General features: G+C 48.5%; 1 pseudogene; it reads right to left on the bottom strand.

The window, feature by feature from the left end:
* Positions 1-2,360: 2,360 nt before the first annotated feature.
* LOC123346167 lies at positions 2,361-3,282 on the bottom strand (annotated as a pseudogene).
* Between the last annotated feature and the right edge of the window lie 13,782 nt (positions 3,283-17,064).

Raw genomic sequence — 17,064 nt, 5'->3', positions numbered from 1 at the left:
GATAGCCTGAGAACATGGCCCGAGTCTGGCCTCAAGGCTCAGAAACCAAAAGGAAAAGAAAAAGAACCCACAGGTGTCAGGGGCGACAAATTCTTCTTAAAAGTGTGTGTGGGGACTCAGGGCCCCAGCTGCTCTGTGGCCCCACCCCTGCCCCTCCTCTTCTCCCCAAGGCCCTGCACTGGCCAAGTCAGAAGCTGGGCCTGGGAATCTGGGCCCCTCCACTTGTCTGGGGTGGTGGGCCTGAGAGCAGCCCCCAGCCTTTGTTCCCGACCCCTGGACTCCCACCCAGGGCAAGTGAAGAATCTGCAGCTCTGCACAGCTGCCCGCATGGCTCTTACCTCGACCTGGCTCTGACTTCCAGCCTGGCCTGGGGGCGGGGCCTCGGGGGTCAAAGAGCCACAACTGGGTTATGGTAAGAGGTGGGGAGCCGTGTACCCTTCACCTGCCCTAGACAGGGAGCCCAGAGAGGTGGAGACATGAGCCGGGTGCTGATCTCAGGCCTCCCCTCCCTGGGCAGGTGGAGGGTCTGCATCTCCCCATAGCTGCTGGAGCTCCCCAGGCCACTCTTACCTGGACCGGGCTCCAGCTTCTGGCCTGGCTAGGGAGTGGGTCCTCAGGGGGAAGAGGAGGAACAAGGGGCCGGGCCAGTGATGAAAAGTGGGGGGGCCATGACCCCTTGCCCCCCCGCCCCGCTCTGGTGCCCCTGACAGGTGTAGCCCATAGGGCTAGCTTAGCCGTCATCCTATTCAGCTGTAATACAAGGACCCTACAGATCTGTATCCTGTAAATCATTAGCTTAAGCAAGTTAGCATAAGTATAGTCAAGTATAGTAGCCCGTGAACTTTGGCCTAGCTAAATGGTCTGACAGTTACCCTCAGATTTTGGGGAACTCAGACTAGCTTGCTCAGTGGCAGGAGTTGGACCTTAACGGTGAATGGCAACGGCAGGAACATGGAAGTAATAGCTGCAAACTGGCGTAAGCAAGAAGTGACAGGTATGATAATCAGTTAAAATGATATTAACATGTTAACCTACAGGCTAAGAACAGCTCAATATTACGTGGGTGAGAAAGTTAGATTTGGGCACGGAAGGCTGAGCATTAGCATGAATATTCAAACCACCAGGTGGCGTTAAGTTTTTGGTTTTAGCTTCTTCCATCATTTAACCCTTCAGCTCTGCCATCAGTCTAGAGCCTGGAGGAACCTGGACCATTGGACTCATTCGGCATGCCAGAGACAGGGCTGGTCCTTTGTCTTTTGCCATCAGGTTCTCAAGGAAGGGTGTAAGAAGGCAGATTTAAAAGCATATGCCAAGAATGATACCACAGATATCACCAATACTGTGTTATTCCTATCTGTTTCCGTGGCTTGGAGCTTTCCTGGCTTTGTTCATTATTTTAATAAAGATCTCTATGCTTTTATGTTGTCCTCATTGTGTCATGCACCACAAGCCTGCCGACAAGGTACAAGTCATTGGCTTTAATGCTGTGTAGCCTGATTTGGGGACTAGAACCATATGAACTTCTGATTGATTGGCAAACCATCCAAATGTTATTCACCTTTAAAAGGGTCAGGCAACTTCAGTTATAATTTAATAACATATCATGTAATCTCATGCCTCTAGGAGCTTTAAGCAAAATGAGAAATATTGCGAGCCTGGTAATAAAATTGTGTGGGCAGTACTGTGTGTTGGCCCATGGAGGGGGATTCAGAAGATTGAGGTTCTATTCCCAGCATGCTTCTAACTTCCCGTGTGAATTACAGCAAGTCACTTTACTTCTCTGTGCCTCAGTTTCCCCTTTCACCTTTTCTCTATTTGGAGCATGAGCTCTTTGGGGCAAGGACTGTGTGTCTGTGCAGTGCCTGGCACAACCCTGATATCAACTGCTGCCTCCTTCCAATCAAAATCAAAATAAATAAAAATAATGTCTTTGGGCAGGAGAACAGGGATAGTTCCTAGAGGTACAGCTAGGATGGTGTTGACTGTATTGGAAAGCAGAGGGAAGGGGTGTTGTGTGAGCTGACAGAAGGGTTGTGTGGGGTGGGAGAGGGCAGGCAGGTTGTTTGTGTGGGAGGGTAAGGCAGTTTTATTCTATGGGGTGGTATAAGGGTTGTGTGCAGTAGGATAGGAAAGGCAGGTTGTATATGGGATGGGAGAGGGGTTGCATGGGATAGGAGAGGGAAGGCATGTTGTGGGGCAGATTATGGCAGGTTTTCTTTGTAGAGTGGGAGAGGACAGAAGGATTGTGTGGCTGGAGAGGTCTGGAGCTGTGGACAGAGCAGAAGGCTCCACATGGGCACAGAAGAGGTTACAGTAGTCATGAGAGGTACAGATGGTTCTGTGCCAATTGCTCACCCAGATCAGGTCCCCTTAGCAGTGGGGTTCCTCCCTAGCACCCTATGCAGGGCCCCATGCACCTCCTTGTTCCTTAGTGTGTAGATGAGGGGCTTGAACATGGGGGTCACCATGGTGTAGAAGGGGAGACCATCTTGTCTCGGTTCTGGGAGTAGCTAGATGGAGGCTGTAGATACATGGAAATGCCCGTGCTGAAAAAGAGCAACACCATGTCTAGGTGGGAGGTGCAGATGTTGAAGGCCTTGAACCTGCCCTCAGCTGACCGAATCCACAGCAAGGCAACACCACTGTACCCATAAGAGACCAGGATGAGGCATAGTGGCACCAGCAGGAAGATCACCGAGCTGGCAAAGATCTTGGATATGTTGGCAGAGGTGTTGACACAGGCCAACTTGAGCAAGGCTGGCACCTTGCAAAAGAGGTGGTCTATCTGGTTTCACCTGCATCGGGGCAGTCTCAGCATCAGGATGGTATGCATGGTGGAGTTGCCGAAGCCACACAACAAGGCGGTGGCCGCTATCTGCAGGCAAAGGCGGTGGCTCATGATGGCCATGTAGCGCAGTGACTGGCAGACAGCGGTGTAGTGGTCTTAGGCCATGATGGCCAGCAGGAGGCATTCGGTGCAACCCAGCGAGAGGGAGATGTAGAGCTGGGCCATGCATCCGGCCCAAGAAATGGATTTGCAAATGCTGCTGAAGTTCACCAGCATCTGGGGGCCAACACTGGTGGTGTAGCAGAGGTCCACGAAAGAGAGGTTGCTGAGGAAGAAATACATGGGCGTGTGGAGATGGGGGTCAAGCCATGAGACCACGATGATGGTGGTGTTTCCAAGCAAGATTATGATGTAGCAGATTAAGATGAGCACAAAGAGCAGCATCTCCAACTGCGGCTGGTCAGATACCCCTACAGGATGAATTCCCCGAAGGAGCTTTGAAATTAATCTTCCCGTGTCCCTTTGCCATACATCACCTGTAAGGTCCAGATTTTTTGCCGCCTGAAGTGGTGAAGCGAAAAAAAAAAGATAAAGCCGTGATCGGTGGCACTTCGGCGGCAGCTCCACTGTGCCGCTTCATTCTTTGGCAGCAATTTAGAGGTGTGTCCTTTGCTCTGAGAAGGACTGAGGGACTCGCCACTGAAAGGACTCGCCCTTTCCATTGGCCACCCCAAGCACCTGCTTCCTTAGCTGGTGCCTGGAGCTGGCCCTGTGTGCCAAAAAGAGTAAGGGTGAAAAATAACCCACAGCAAGGAGACTTGTGATAATAGGTGTTGGTGTTAGCATTGGGGTTGGCAGTGGGTATTTTTGGAATAATAACCTTGAGTCCTAGAAGACAGGTAAATGTTAAGTGAATGGGTTTGGGAAAGACTGGAATGTAGGATCTGTGCGTAGTGGTGGCAGTTGTGGGATCTATGATAGCGTTGGTAGGAAACGTGTATTTTTTGGGGGGAGGGGCTATGTGAGAATTACATATTTAGGTGTTTAAATCACTTAATGTGTAGGTATGTTCCAAAGAATGTAGAACCAGGATGATCTGGGAAGATGAGGATTTGGGGAATCAAACAAACATGAAGAAAGCTGACTTGGGAGAAGTTATAATGATCGATTGGTGCCAATCTGTGTTAGCAATGGGATCCAGAATAGCTTTTTTAGTTTGGTAGCCAATAATCCAAATTGGTGTGTGGGAGATGAGTGTCCAGGGACTAGAGGGGAGAGAGGATTAGCTAGAGGCTGGGCTGATGGGTTTGTGGGTACTGGTATCATCAGTGGGATCCATGATAGGCCTGGTGACAATAGCGAGATACCGGACAAGTCTTTTAGAGCCTATGTGAGAAACATCTGTTCAGAAGAGTGAGTGCTTCGAGATGCAAAAATCTAAATAATAGTATGTTAGCTATAAATAAGGGTGGTGGGCAGAGCTGATAGTTCATGGGTAAGCCACACACACAGTGGATTCAGATGGGACTGGGATGATGGATTTGGAACAATTGATGTTAACAGTGGGAATACATTAGTTATTTTTCTTTGGTCACCATGAATCCTGGATGGTTAGGGAGAAGGAACATTCAAGGCCTAGATACACAGAGAGAGGGAGAGAATGGATTTGGAGAGTTTGGGATAGTGGGTTTATGAGCATGAGATCCACAACAGGGGTTCACAAGAAGCAAAGGTTGGTGAAAACTAATGAAGATTTAAGTGTATTCCAAAGCTGTATGAAAGTTTGGCCACCATGAATCCTGCAAGGGCAAGCTAGCTGGGGAGATAGGGGGTAGGTACATGGGGACAAAATGGATTTGGGAGAGGCTAGGACAATGTATTTGGAATAACTGGTGTGAGTGTGGGCTCTGTTAGGGTTGGCATGGGGTCAAAATCAGCAAAACAGCCAGAATGCAGATCAAATAATCTGGAGTGGATTTTGTAGCTGAGGAATGACACTGATGAAAATTAGAGAGGCAGGAGGGTGAGGTAATATCTGTTACTGGACCAACTTCTGTGGGTTAGAGAGACAACACCACTGCATACAGTGACTAAACATATTACACTTTGCCATCTGAAATGGAAATGCCACAACATGAAGAAAGAGGAAGCAAAGTTTAACAGCAACTTTGGCTCTCTCACCAACAGAAGTTGGTCCAATATAAGGTATTTCCTCACCCACCTCTCTAATATCCTGGGACTGACCTGGCTACAACACTACATAGAATCACAGAAGATTAGGGTTGGAAGAGATATCAGGAGGTGACCTCATCCAACCCCCTGCTCAAAGCAGGACCAACCCCAACTAAATCATCTCAGCCAGAGCTTTGTCAAACCTGACCTTAAAAACCTCTAAGGATGGAGATTCCACCACTTCCCTAGGTAACCCATTCCAGTGCTTCACCACCCTCCTAGTGAAATAGTGTTTCCTAATATCCAACCTAGATCTTCCCCCTTGCAACTTGAGACCATTGCTCCTTGTTCTGTCATCTGCCACCACTGAGAAAGCCTAGCTACATCCTCTTTGGCACCCCTCTTCAGGTAGTTGAAGGCTGCTATCAAATCTCCCCTCAATCTTCTCTTCTCTTGGTGAGATTGGGGGGTTGTTTGAAGGCCAGAAGTGAGGGCTCAGGAAAGATTTCTTTCAGGATGTGGTCCCCATCAAGTATGCATTGTAAATTCATAACATTGCTAGACACTAAAAATTATGGATTGGATTTATGACATTACAACAAACAGTAACCCACTAACCCTCACCCCCAGTTGCTCTCACACCCACCCCTCCTTTCTCCACCATAATAGGAGAGGTGTTAACTGGCCACTTCACCTTGAATGGTCCCTTGAAATATGTGTTAACTGCTTCTTGGACCAGTTACTCCTGGTATCTTCAAGAGGAGAAGCAATTCTTGATTTAGTCCTAAATGGAGCACAGGATCTGGCCCAAGAGGTGACTATAGCTGAACCGCTTAGTAATAATGACCATAACATATTAAAATTTAACATCCCTCTGTGGGGGAAAACACCACAGAAGCCCACCATGGTAGCTTTTAACTTCAGAAAGGCGAACACAAAAATGAGGAGGTTAATTGACCAGAAATTAAAAGGTAGAGTGCCAAAAGTGAAGTTCCTGAAAACTGTATGGAGGTTTTGGAAGAAATTGATAAATTAAACAGTAATAAGTCACCAGGACCAGATGATAGTCACCAGGAGTTCTGAAGGATCTCAAATGTGAAATTGCACAACTACTAACTGTGGTATGTAGCCTGTAATTTAAATCAGCTTCTGTACCAAATGACTGGGGGATAGCTAATGTAACACCATTTTTTAAAAAAGTCTCCTGGAAATTACAGGCCTTTAAGCCTAATTTCAGTCCCAGGTAAATTGGTTGAAACTATAGTAAAGAACAGACACGTTGATAAACATGATTTTTTGGGGGAAGAGTGAACATGGTTTTGGTAAAGGGAAATTATGCCTCACCAATCTACTAGAATTCTTTGAGGGCATCAACAAGCATGTGGACCAGGGTGTTCCAGTAGATATAGTGTACTTAAATTTTCAGAAAGCCTTTGACAACGTCTGTCACCAAAGGCTCTTAAGTAAGCAGTCATGGGATAAGAGGGGCCTTCTCAGGGATCAGTAACTGGTTAAAAGTTAGGAACCAAAGGGTACGAATAAAAGGTCAGTTTTGAGAATGGAGAGAGATAAATAGTGGTGTCCACCAGGGGTCTGTATGGGACCAGTACTGTTCAACATATTCATAAATGATCTGGAAAAAGGAGTAAACAGTGAGGTGGCAAAATTTGCGGATGCTGCAAAACTGCTTAAGATAGTTAACTCCAAAGCAGACTGCGAAGAGTTACAAAGGTATCTCACAAAACTGGGTGACTGGGAAATAAAATGGCAGATATCAGTGTTCATAATGAAAAGTAATGCAGATTGGAAAACATAATCTCAACTATACATACAAAATGATGGGATCTAAATGAGCTGTTACCACTCAAGTGATTTTGGAGTCATTGTGGATAGTTCTCTGAAAACATCCACTTAATGTGCAGCAGCAGTCAAAAAAAACCATACAGAATGTTGGGAAAGGGACAGATAATAAGAGAAAATATCATATTGCCTCTATATAAATACATGATACTCCCACATCCTGAATATTGCTTGCAGATCTGGTCACCCCATCTGAAAATGATCTGGAGGATGATCTGGAGGATGGCATGGATTGCACCCTCAGCAAGTTTGCAGATGACACTAAACTGGAAGGAGTGGTAGATACGTTGGAGGGTAGGGATAGGATACAGAGGGACCTAGACATATTAGAAGATTGGGCCAAAAGAAATCTGATGAGGTTCAACAAGGACAAGTGCAGAGTCCTGCACTTAGGACGGAAGAATCCTATGCACTGCTACAGACGAGGGACCGAGTGACTAGGCAGCAGTTCTGAAGGAAAGGACCTAGGGGTTACAGTGGATGAGAAGCTGGATATGAGTTAACTGTGTGCCCTTATTGCCAAGAAGTCTAATGGCATTTTGGGCTGTAGAAGTAGGAGCATTGCCAGCAGATCGAGGGATGTGATCATTCCCCTCTATTCAACATTGGTGAGGCCTCACCTGGAGTACTGTAAGACTGTAACACAGTTCAAAAAAGAACTAGATACATTCATGGATGAGAGGTCCATCAATGGCTATTAGCCAGGATGGGCAGGATGGTGTCTGGCCTGTGTTTGCCAGAATGTGGGAATGGGCAACAGCATGGATCATTTGATGATTACCTGTTCTGTTCATTCCCTCTGAAGCACCTGGCATTTGTAGCCTGACCCAAAGTTGGGTAAATATAATTGTAACTTGAGGATTAACAGGTTCTTGTCCCAAGATCAGGCCCAGTAAGATTATTGTAAAACTATCATATAATTTGGGAACCCCGATGTGCACAGGTGCAACACTGACACTATAGGAACTCTTTCTCTCTCTCTATATATAAAACTATATGATTTATTAATAATTTAGCAAAGATTGTACACACACTTAAACTTAACAAAGCAGATACGGATAATACAGAAAGTACATTTGGACGTCTGTACTCCCCCCTTATCTTTCATACTTAACCATTATCTTTCTCATCACTGTCATCATCCTCATCTTCCCTGGTGGTCATCATTCTGGCCCCTCCCAAGGTCTACATCTTTCCAACCTATCTGCTGCCCCTGGGATGTTACTTTTATAGAAGGTTAGGCTGATGCTGCCATGATCAATGCATATTCAATAGAGGCCCTTATTTGTATTTCTTCCCTTTAAGGTGTCTGTATTCTATAGGTTAGTATATGTATGATGTTACCCTATTAGCATACTGTAGCAGGGTGCTTACCCTGCTCCTGCCCTGAAGGGGTTAAAGCCATCCCTGGGAGAGGGCTGAGGCTGGGAAGGAAAGCCTGGGCTGATTGGGAAAGGTGGTAACAGCTGGGGCCATGACCCAATCAGGCCCAGCGGGTCCCAATAAGAAGCTGTGAGCCAGAAGCCCCAAAAGTCTCCCTCTGCCTGCAGGGAGCGAGACACAGGGTACCTGAGTGGAGCAGGGCTGGGGAAAGGCAGAGGAGCTGGGGCGCTCCAGCATGGAAAGCCCCAGGCTGCGGCCTAGCATAAGGCCAACAGGTACTGGGTGTTGCAGGGGGCAGCCCAGGTGCAGGCCAAGGCAGCAAGTCCAAACCCAACCTTGCCAGTGATGAGTGGCTGATACTGCAGTCTGACCTGGGGTGTGGGGCCTAGATGATGACTGGCAGTAGTCTTATACTGAGGCAAGGTGGGGATAGTGAGTGGGGGTTCCCCAGGGAGGAGATACCCAGATCAGTGGGGTACTGCCAAGGAGCAGCACCCCAGTTAAAGGGGCACTGGGGTCCAGGGAGGGACACGAGGGCCAGAGGACAGGTGGATCACTGACCTGCAGAGGGCGCTCCTGCCTGGAAAAAGAGCTAATTCCCGGAAGTCACCAGCAGGAGGTGCTGCAGGGGTGAGTCCGCACGTCTACACATACACATCAATTTGCTGTCGTGGCAGCTTTGCCGTTGGAGGTCCTGTCTGGAACTTTCTGGATGCTGGAATCAGCTGTGTTCTGTGCTGGGATCAGCTGTGTTCTGTGGGTGACTGATGTCAGTATTCTGGACAAATTCTCCCTCTGACATGCCACTTTCAGTTTCCTATAACTTACGAGTTACTTAAGTTTATCTATGCCAAAGGTTATAGCCCTCAAGCCTCACACTATCTACTAAAGCCAAATCTTACAGGATAAAAGCCTGTATGTTTCTTGCATTACTATTAAATATAATAAAACAGGATAACAAAGCAATGAATATAATACAGGTAAGATGGCCCACTGGGCTACACATTGGCCACTGTAGGAAGACAGGATACTGGGCTAGATGGACCTTTCATCTGACTCCATATGGCTGTTCTTATTTATGCTTCTGTTTCACTTTGTATTTAGCTGTGACACTCGGAGTACCTTTCCCTGACCTGAAGAAGGGATGTGTGTATAGCTCCAAAGTTTGTCTCATGGTCCCATAAAAGATGTTACCTCACCAACCTTGTCTGTCTGTATTTATAAGACACTGGTCAATATGATAGCAAGTACTGTACGTATCTAGCATTTGTCACATCCTCATTCAGTCTTTTTTCCTCCTGGCTCTACATTTTAAACTTTCCCCCCGCCCTCAATTTCATCTTCACTCCCGTTCTGCCACCTCTTTCCTTCCTTTAACTCTATCAACGTTACCCAAAAGGGCTAAGAATTTTACAAATACATTGGACTCCCTGACAGGGAGTTACATCCATACATGTAAGAGTTGGAAGGGAGGGAAGGGGGAGCAGAGAAATCTGGGTGAGAAAGAAGACAGGAAGGAAGATACAGTCGGTGATCTTTGTCAGAGACCATTCCGTTTGGCCATTCTTTCAAAAATGGCTTCTGGCAGGGGAGTGAACCTGGCAATTGATGTCTGCCCAGTTTACCATCAATCCCTAACAATGTGGCGATGGCCCTGAGGTGAGGGCCACATGGGTGGAATGATGACACAGGAAGAGTCTAGAAGTGATTATGGAGAGTGAGTCAGGATGCAGAGATTTCATCACCAATGATGGTCCAGGGAGTAAGGCCTGGGCTGAGGACTCTGGAGAGCTGGCTTCAATAGCCAGCCCTGGCGCAGAGTCCCTGGGTAATTTTGGGCTAGTCACTTTGTCTCTTTGAGTGTGGGGTCCCATCTGTAAAGTGAGAACAATAATCTTCCTTTTCACCCAACAGTTATCTGTCTTGCCCACTTAGATTGGGGCATGGGTTGTGTGTCCCTCATTTACTGTGTGTCTGTGCAGCACCTGGCACAATGGGTCCCTGATCTTGGCTGGGGCAGGGACTGTTTCTTGCTCCGTGTCTGGGAAGTGCAACCATCATATAGCTCATTTGATCCACTGAGGATCTGCTGCAGAGAAAGATTGGGGGAGAAAGAAAACTTTAGGAGGAAAGTAAAGTGGGGGGGTTGGAGTGGTTAAAAAGAGAACTAGTCTTGATAATCCAGTGAGATCCACCCACTGGACATCCATGCACCCACCGGACTTCCACCAAGGCTCTGCCCAGCCATCAGTGCTGGTGGATCTGAGTTCAGACTGGGGACACAGCATCTGTGCTGTTGATAAACCCATGCTGGTAACAACACAGATTTTGAAGATGTGGCAGGAAACATCCATCCATCCTAATCAATCAGTCTGTCATAGAATATCAGGGTTGGAAAGGACCTCAGGAGGTCATCTAGTCCAACTCCCTGCTCAAAGCAGGACCAATCCCCAGATTTTTACCCCAGTTCCCCAAATGGCCCCCTCAAGGATTGAATTTACAACCCTGGGTTTAGCAGGCCAATGCTCAAACCACTGAGCTATCCCTCCCCCTGTCTGTCTGTTTGTCTTTCCATTCATTGTGCTGTTCCCATGCCCATGCTCTTTCTCTGTGTATTTCAAATTCCCTTCTCCCCAGACTCACCTCCATTCACCTCTGGCTCTCTCTCTCTGCTCTGGTGGCCAGGGAGCTGATAAAGTTATACTAGTGGGATTTAAACCCACAACTTTTGAATGACTACACCTAACTATTCCAGGGAGTAGTTTCTAGAAGCCCAACATGTTTTCCAGCATGAGGCTGAGCTCTGAAGAGTGCTTCTCTTCTCACTACTTTGCACCACTGGCATTGCTGTGGGAAAAGCAGAAGCACACCGTGCATTGGCTGGGAAGTGAAACCAGACCCATTGCTTGGAAAGCAGCAACATTAACCACTACCCCACCAACACGCCGTTGGTAAAAGCCCTCAAGACCCAAGAATGTGCACTGCCTAGAACCTTTCCTCAGCCAGAGTACAGCCAAAGTGAAGCTGGCAGGGTTCAGTCATCTACTCTGCTAGTTTTTTCAGTTCCCCCTGAGGCTGGGGGCAAGCCATCCTGAGAGGCCCTGGTGTCTGACTCCAACCGTCTGGCACGGAACGGATGCCACCCACTCCACGGACAGTCTTGGGTGGGGACTTTCAGTGAGGTGCTACACAAGCCAAATCCAAACACAGGTGTGTTAAGGCCAGCTCATGGTGGACAAAACCTTCCATGGAGCCAAAGGACTAAAGTTGGCTTCATCTTCAGTCTCAATAGAGAGGGTGAAAGCAGGGCCTTGGGACCAAGCAGAACAGCTCTCTGGCTGCGATCTCATCAAAATTGGCCTTTGAGACAAGCCTTTGCATTTCCCCCCCAAGACCTGCACTCCAGGGGGCCCCTCCAGCAGCCTGGGAAAGGGCCCCACAGGGAGCTTCCTTCTTTCTTGTTCCACTGTAATGCCAAAAGTCCTCAAAGACATTTAAGTGCCTAACTCCCATGGGAGTCACATTGTCTGAGACTGACCAGCCACCTAGTATCATGAGATCAAAACAAGCCATATTAGTCCTGTAGTGTTGTCCTATCTCTTCTGTCTGTTTTGTTAAAGGCAGGAAAGGTAACCACCACTCACAGCCATCAAGTCAAATAAAACCCTTTCTCCATGCTACGGGGGATTGTTTGTAAAAATAAGAGATTCTAATTGCTATCCTCTCTGAAAAAGGCCCTTTGAAAAGTTTTGGTTACGTTTGGTTTGCAAAACCATCCAATGGCAGATTCAAACTGATGTATGTCTTGAGTTGAAATTCTTTTTCCTCCGGTGCATCTGATTCAATACATTTCCAAGCCTCAGCATGGATTTCTAGTGTTTTGCTCATGGGATTGAGCCGGCTAAGGTCTCTGCCCTCAAACCTCTGAACCACGTTTCACTGCTTAGTGTTGTACAAATGACAGGGCCACGCTAACACCTGAGAGTCTCTGGGTCCCCTTATTCCACTGAAATTAACACAAAAGCTCTCCCGCTGCACGTGGGACCCACTTGAGTTCGGCTCCCTTTGGACTCACTTAGATTCCCTTTGGAATCTGGAACAGAAAACTTTTTAATGGCCCCACCAGGGGGCTCATCAGATGCCAAGTCGCAAATAGCACTTGTTTTTAATAACACCCAGAGTCCCCAATTGCTGGATCTCCCAGCTGGAACCAGGAGCCAAGACGCTAACAATGCCCAGAGTGTCACATCCCGAAGCCTAATGAGGAGCCCTGGGATATGATGTCTCCAGGCACTGACGCTGCAAGGGACAATTGGCACCGAGCCAATCCAAGACTTTCCTCTGTAATAAGCAGGGGTTGGATCTCTCAGCATGAGATCCTTGGCCAGCCAGCCCAGTACCCAGCACCAAGTCATTGTCCAGTTACTATAGTGCCCCAAACCCTTCTGCACCAGGTCATTGTCCAGTTACTGAAGAGGCTAGAAGAAGCTTCTTCCTCAGTTGTGAATGGAGGTATCTAAATATCTGTTCTGTGCTCCTGGACGCTGATACTACTCTTTTTTTCCATCAGGTTCTGGTTATAAATCAGGATTAAGCTTTTATTTACCAGCCGTCTGCCTGAATTAGCTTTTCCCAGGAAACCACCAACCCTGGTCCCCAGGGCTCCACAAACCTCACCAGCTGCGTGCCAGCCCCTTGGGGATAATGCAGAGAAACAACCATCCCATCACTCCCCAGCTCTGACACACATAAAGGTTTGTCTTCCTCCCCCACACAAAGACCTTTGGAGTTGGGGATGAGGATTCTGAGCTGTGTGGTGAGGAGACACCTGCAGTCTCAGAGACACGGCTGCGCTTTGGACCTTGGCTGGCCCAGACACACACAGATACCATCCCCGTGAGCCCGGAGCCACCAGGGCGTGGGCAGGGGTAGGGGTAGGGGTAGGGGTAGGGGCAGTGGAAGGTGTCTGGTTATTCAGCCACCTTTCCAGCTATTCACCGTACATCTCTACATCTGTCCAGCTCTCTCCTCTTCTGTCCATCTCTCTCTCTCTTTACTGTACAGCTTTCTCTCTGCCTTTCTCTGTCCTTCTACCAATTCACCTCTGACTTCCTCTCTTTCTCCACATCCATCCTTCTCTCTCTCTGATTCCCCCTCTCTATTTCCATCCACCCATGCCTAGCCTCTGTCAGCCCACACACACTCAGTGACTCTCTCTCTCTCTCATCTCTGGCTTTTCTAATGTTCCCAGCACTGCAGTCACTGGGCTTTCAGGAGTCCCTTCCCACTGAGACAGGCTTTGGGTATCCCCACCCAGCTGGGGCACATGTAGTTTGAGGCTCTGTCTCATCCTCAGACCTCTCATTTGCTCACAGAGCAGGTCTGGTTGCCCAGACGGGGGGACCCCAGGACTGTACTACACCAGCTCTGAATGCCCAGCCGATGCCTTCATTTGTCCCATTCTCCTCCCAGTAAGACCCCTGGAACCAAGCAGCAGGTGGGGTGATACCTGTGTCCTCTCGGTTTCCAGAGTCCGAGGTGGGTGTGCTGCCCCAGAATAGGGAGACAGCGTTAGCTGGTCTCCTCCCCACACCCCAAACCCCATAGGCATTCAGCCCTCAGCCTGGGGCTGCCTCCTTCCTGGGCTCTGCAAGCACACAGGGGATCTCAGCACAGTGGCGTGGGGACCACAGCTTAAGACTCTGCCCTGGCATTGGAGGGTCTGATCTGCTCGGAGCTGCCCAGTCAGGAGCGGTCTGGGGAGAGCAGAGCCAGAAGTGAATGGAGGTGAGTCTGGGGAGAAGGGGGTTTGAAATAGGCAGAGCGAGGGAGTGGGGAAGGGAACAGCATAATGAATGGAGACAAACAGACAGACTGACCCAGGGAATCACGATGATTAGGATGGATGGATATTTCTTTCCACATCTCCAAAATCTGGATTGTTGCCAGCATAGTCTTATTGATAGTACAGATGCTGTGGCCCCAATCTGAATTCAGATTCACCCACATCAGTGGCTGGACAGAGCCTTGTGGGGAGTTCAGTGGATTCATGGAACTCAGTGGTGGATTTCACTGAAGGATCAGGACCAGTTCTTCTTTCTGTCTCTGCCGCCTCTGTCTACTTCTCTGCTAAAGTTTTATTTCTCCCTCACAGTCTCTCTCGGGCAGTTCATCGGTGCCAACAAATTATATTATGGTTGAACCTAGAAACCATGACAGATACGGGTGCCCTGTAGTGCCAGACACTGCCCTGACACACAGGGAGGGAGAAAGTCCCTGCCCCAGCTGAGTTCAGAGCCCCATTGTTGCAGGCATTGCACAGACTCCTAGTGAGAAAAAGTCACTGCCGCAGATGAGATCAAGGCCCCAGGTGCTGCACAGACACACAGTAAATGAGGGACACACAATCCATGCCCCAATCTAAATAGGCAAGACAGATAAATGGCGGGTTAAAAGGAAGATTATTTTTCTCACTTTACAGATGGGAACCCAGACTCAGAGAGATGAAGTGACTAGCCCAAAATAATTCGGTCAGTCTGGGGTGAAATTAGAAATAGAGACTTACCAGTATGGAGCTGGGTTGGAGCCAGCTCTGGCCCCTGGAAGGGGCAGGGCCTCAGGCAGAAGGGGCGGGGATAGGGGGCTCAGAGCCAGCCCTGGCCCTCCCTGTACCAGTAAGTGCCATCCCCTGCTGGGGTAGCAGCGGCAGCTGGGGGCTCTGGCAGCAGTTTAAAGGGCCCAGAGCTCCACCGCTGCTACCGCCCTGGGCCCTTTAAACTGCTGCCAAAGCCCCCAGCTGCTGCTGCTACCCCAGGGGTCTGGCAGCAGGACTCTGGGAGCTATTTAAAGGGCCCTGGTCTCCCCTGCTTCTACCACCCCAGCCCTTTAAATAGCCCCCGGAGCCCTGGGGTAGCGGTTGCGGGGCTCCGGCAGCTATTTAAAGGGCCCAGGGCAGTAAAGGCAGTGGGAGCCCTGGCCCTTTAAATAACCACTGGAGCCCTGCTGCCACTACCCCAGGGCTCCAGCAGCAGGGCTCTGATGGCAATTTAAAGGGCCTGGGGAGGACGCACTGGCTCTTGCCGGGCCGCAGTACCAGGGCATACTGGCTTACTTTCACCGCTGGTGTCAGTGCTGGGTACAGAAGCCAGCTCTCCAGAGTCCTCAGCTCAGGACTCACCCACCCCACCCTACTCATCTTTGTGGGTTAAATCTCCCCTCCACTCTCACTCCCTCTCCTTACTCTCTTCTAGAGTCTTCCCTCGTCATCATTTCACTTGTGCTCCCGTCACCCCAGGGCCATCACTACATTGAGAGGGACTCAGGGTAAATTGGGCAGAGAGCAATTGCCAGGTTCATTGTTTTCCCATCACTCCCCCAACCCCTCTCCAGTTCTCGATAGCCAACAAACTAATGAGTTTAATTAATGGCTCTCAACTGTGCTGCTGAGGAGTCCATTTCATTTCTACTTATCTCCACTCCTTGTCTTTATCTTTCTGGCCACAGGCCATTTTTTAAAAGAACACCCAAACAGAATTGCTCTCTGACAACCATCACCAATTGTATCTCTCCCCCATCTTCCTTCTCTTCTTTCCCTTCTTCCCTTCCAAGTCTCACATGTATGCATGTAACTATTTATTCGCAGGTATAAAAGCTTCAGTAGGTGCCCATGCCCCTGTCAGGGAGTCCAATGTATTTGTAACATTCTTAGCCCTTTTGGGTGACAATGATAGAGTTAGAGGAGGGGAGGAGAGAGGTGAGAGAACAGGAATGAAGATGAAAGTGAGGATGGGGGAAAGTTGAAAATGTACAACCTGGGGGGAGAAGAGACTGAATGAGGATGTGATGAATGCTAGATATGTACAGTGCTTGGTATCAGTCATATTGACTGGTGTCTTAGAAATGCAGACAGACAGGGTGGGTGAGCTGATATCTTTTATTGAAGCAACTTCTGTTGGTGAGAGAGACAAGGTTTTGAGCTTACACAGAGCAGGGAAAGGTACTCCGAGGTAAAGTTCAAGGTAAAGTTGCCAATTAACACCTCTCCCCTCATGTAGGGGAAGCAGCAGGGGGAGAAGCTGGAGGAGGGGGCTCAGTGGATCACAGATTACTGTAATAAGCCACAAATCCAGTATCTCTGTTCAATCCATGATTTTTAGTGTCCAGGAAAGTTATGAATTTACAACACATATTTGATGGGGTCCACATCCTGAAAGAAATCCTTCCTGAGCGCCTTCTTCTCGTGCTCAACCTCTCCCCACACAAACCTTGCCAAGCTCAGCTTGAGAAGCAAGCTACCCACAGACCTTGACATATCAGCTCAAAGCAGAACCAGACCCTGCCAGAGCAACAGACACAAAACCTGCAGCCCCATCTCCGCTGCTATGATGACCAACACCATCCACAACACATCTTTGAAAATCCATGGGTCCTACACACGCCTATCACAACATGTGCTGTTCCTCATCCAGTGCACTAAATACCCCAACAACAGCTTTGTGGGTGAAACCAGACAATCACTACACTCTGAAATGAACTCACACAGGAAAACAAGAGAAGACAAAAACACCCTGTCACTGGTGGATGAACACATGATCACTCTATATCTGACCTCTCAGTCCTCATCCTCAACAGAAACCTGCACAACACCTTCAAAAGATGAGCCTGGGAGCTTAAATTCATAACTTGGCTAGACATTGAAAATCATGGACTGAACAGAGACAAAACCTATATCCCACTAACCACACCCCTTTTCACTTATTTCCCCTTCTATTTTCCCCCCATGACTGGAGGCATGTTAGAGGGCACTTCACCTTTCATGGTCCTTTGAAATATGTTTTAACTTCTTGTGCTAAACAGTCTGT

The sequence above is a fragment of the Mauremys mutica genome, chromosome 12 (assembly GCF_020497125.1).
Source record: "Mauremys mutica isolate MM-2020 ecotype Southern chromosome 12, ASM2049712v1, whole genome shotgun sequence".
Lineage (NCBI taxonomy): Eukaryota > Metazoa > Chordata > Testudines > Geoemydidae > Mauremys > Mauremys mutica.
The sequence above is the reverse complement of the archived record's forward strand: the minus strand, read 5'-3'. Positions and strand labels throughout refer to the sequence as shown.